The sequence below is a fragment of the Salvelinus alpinus genome, chromosome 1 (assembly GCF_045679555.1).
Source record: "Salvelinus alpinus chromosome 1, SLU_Salpinus.1, whole genome shotgun sequence".
Taxonomy (NCBI): Eukaryota; Metazoa; Chordata; class Actinopteri; order Salmoniformes; family Salmonidae; genus Salvelinus; species Salvelinus alpinus.
In genome coordinates, this window is record NC_092086.1 from 28,818,536 (window position 1) to 28,821,487 (window position 2,952).

The window sequence follows — 2,952 nt, forward strand, 5'->3', positions numbered from 1 at the left end:
CTGGTGTCTCTTTCTCTCTCTCTCGCTCTCTCTCTCTTTCTCTCTCTCTCTCTCTCTCTTTCTCTCTGGTATCTCTTTATCTCTCTCTTTCTGTTATCTCTCTCTCTCTATCTCTCTTTCTGTTATCTCTCTCTCTCTCACACACACATAGACACTGTGTCTTCTCTCTCTCTCCCTCTCTCCATCTCTCTGTTATCACCCCCTCTTCTCTGCCCTCTCTCCCCCCTTCTTTTCTCATCCTTGCACTCACACCTTTCTTCTTGCTAACCCTCTTTTTTTCTCTCTCTCTCTCTCTCTCTCTCTCTCTCTCTCTCTCTCTCTCTCTCTCTCTCTCTCTCTCTCTCTCTCTCTCTCTCTCTCTCTCTCTCTCTCTCTCTCTCTCTCTCTCTCTCTCTCTCTCTCTCTCTCTCCATTTCTCACACTCTTTCTCGCTCTCTCCTCTCTCCCTCTATCTCTCCTTCTCAATGGATTATCTGAGAGAGGAAGTCTGTCCGAGCGAAGCATCAATTTCAGTCATCTGTGACACTGCAGTCTCTGTGCAACGTTTAATGGCTGCAAGCCGAGCAGAGCAGAGCTGAGATGAGATGCCTTTGACAGGGACTATGCAGTTTATTACACCACACACACACACACACACACACACACACACACACACACACACACACACACACACACACACACACACACACACACACACACACACACACACACACACACACACACACACACACACACACACACACACACACACACACACACACACACACACACAGGTTCTTTATGCATTGCTTTACATGCTGATTTCACAAGGTGTTGCTGTTCCTTTTAGGGCAACAGACTTACGTAACCCAGTACAGGCCTAAGAAACAGCGTGCTCTGACACATCATGAGTGTGGCACAGGGAGTTTTGTTATAGCACTACGCAACACAACCCCAGGGTAAGACAGGATACCACAGCCCGTATAATGCTACTATAGGACCCTCTGTTTTGTACGTAGCCAAAGATAAACAACCCAACAACAATGTAATATCTCATGATCTCTATGTTCTATTTCTGAGATGGTTGTTGTGATTGTTGAAAAATATAAAATGATGCACATTTCTGGATTTTTGTTGTTGTTGATAGAAACAATAATTGATCCAGACAGAAATATAACCCAATCAAAAACAGCAGGCACAAAGCAGCATCCTAATGAATGTAAATACAGAGTATTAGTTCACCTGTCCTCTACACCATACCCACGCCCCCTCCACTGCCTCTGCTGCCATTCACACACAGCCCTCATCCTCCATCCAGCCCTCAGTGCCCTGTCCATCTTGCTCTCTACCAACAGTTAGCATTAGCTACCCAGCAGAAAGAAGAGAAAGCACAATACCTGTTTTATAGTTGTCAGCCTCCTTCCTTTTCCTCTTTCCCTCGTTCCCTTCTTCCCTCGTTCCCTTCTTCCCTCGTTCCCTTCTTCCACAGCGGAGCTGAGCGGAGCAGGAATGAATCCTTCCCGCGATGTGAAAATGGCACCAGTATTCCCTGTCAGCCGCGGCAGCCTCTCTCTCTATTTCTCCCTCTCACTCACTCTCTCACTCTCTCACTCTCTAGCTCGCCTCCCTCCTTCCCCCTGCTGCCATGTTGTGTGTGCAGGGCGGGGGGTGGCTGGAGGGGGTAGGGGGTGCGAGGGGAGAGGAGGGGGTGCAGCGATGGATAGAGGAGGAGGAGGAGGAGGAGGAGGAGGAGGAGGAGGAGGAGGAGGAGGAGGAGGGAGAGCTCTGGGGGATAGGAAAGCAATTAGAAGGCAGCCCCTCTCCTTTCCAGATGGGTGGGGGGAGGTGGAGGGGTGGAGGGGGGAGTCTATAGGGGGGATGTATAGTGGAATTATCTCAGGGGGCCCGCCTCTGACTCTGCTGGGGAGTCTAGTAGTCCGTCGACCAGCCACAGAGCCACAGACTGTGTGTATGTGTGTATGTCTGTGTGTGTGTATGTGTGTGTGTGTGTGTGTGTGTGTGTGTATGTGTGTGTGTGTGTGTGTGTGTGTGTGTGTGTGTGTGTGTGTGTGTGTGTGTGTGTGTGTGTGTGTGTGTGTGTGTGTGTGTGTGTGTGTGTGTGTGTGTGTGTGTGTGTGTGTGTGTGTGTGTGTGTGTCAGAGGAGAAGGCAGAGATTGCTGATGCACAGGGAAAGAGAGGGAAGGGAGGGGGTCAGGGAGAAGAGGAGGGGTCGATCAGTGGGACCACCTGCTCCCGTACTGAGGAGCACAGAGAGGCAGAGAGAAAGGGAGGATGCCATCTTCAAAGCCTCTCAAATTAGCTCTCTCTCTATCCCTCTCTCTCCCCCTCTCTCTAATGTCTTCCCATTTCTCTCTCACTCTCTATCTCTCTATTTATATCTCTCTGTGAATGTGTGTGGCAAGGATACTGCATGCATGTGTAAATACAAATGTGTGTATGTGGGAGAGGTTGAGTGTTTGTTTATGTGTGTGTGTTTGTGTATGCAGATGTAGGATCTTAATTTGAGCCAGTTTGCTACAACAGGAAAATAATCCTGCAGCAACAGGAAATGGGAATTATTATGTGGATTTAAATTCTGAAATTTCAAAGTGGAACTGACAAACATTAGAAGTATTTTTAAAACTCAAATACACTACAGGTGTGCATTTCCTACTGTGATCAAATTAAGATCATACATCTGTATGTGTTTATGAGTGTGTGTCATTGTGAGAAAGGGAGAGAGAAGGGCAAAGAGTGTATCAGAAAGGGAGATGGACAGAAAGGGAGATGTGTGTCTCTCTGTATGAGAGGGAGAGAGGAAGAGAGAGAAATAGAGGAAGCGAGAGAGAGACAGAAAGGGAGAGAAAGACTCTTTTGATGGAGAGGGACTGTGCCAGAGATTGTGTGTGTACGGAGAGATAGAGTGTGTGCGTGTGTGTCACTGATTGTGCCATGAATGAAAATAAGGAGGG

At 48.0% G+C, this 2,952-nt stretch overlaps 1 protein-coding gene across 1 annotated transcript in view; it reads right to left on the reverse strand.

The window, feature by feature from the left end:
• Positions 1–1,628, reverse strand: part of LOC139572817 (retinoic acid-induced protein 1) — a 374,407-nt gene extending 372,779 nt beyond the window's left edge. The window contains exon 1 of the mRNA XM_071395609.1: positions 1,377–1,628. The gene's annotated coding sequence lies outside the window, so the exon portion shown is untranslated. The remainder of the gene's footprint in view (positions 1–1,376) is intronic.
• Positions 1,629–2,952: the final 1,324 nt, after the last annotated feature.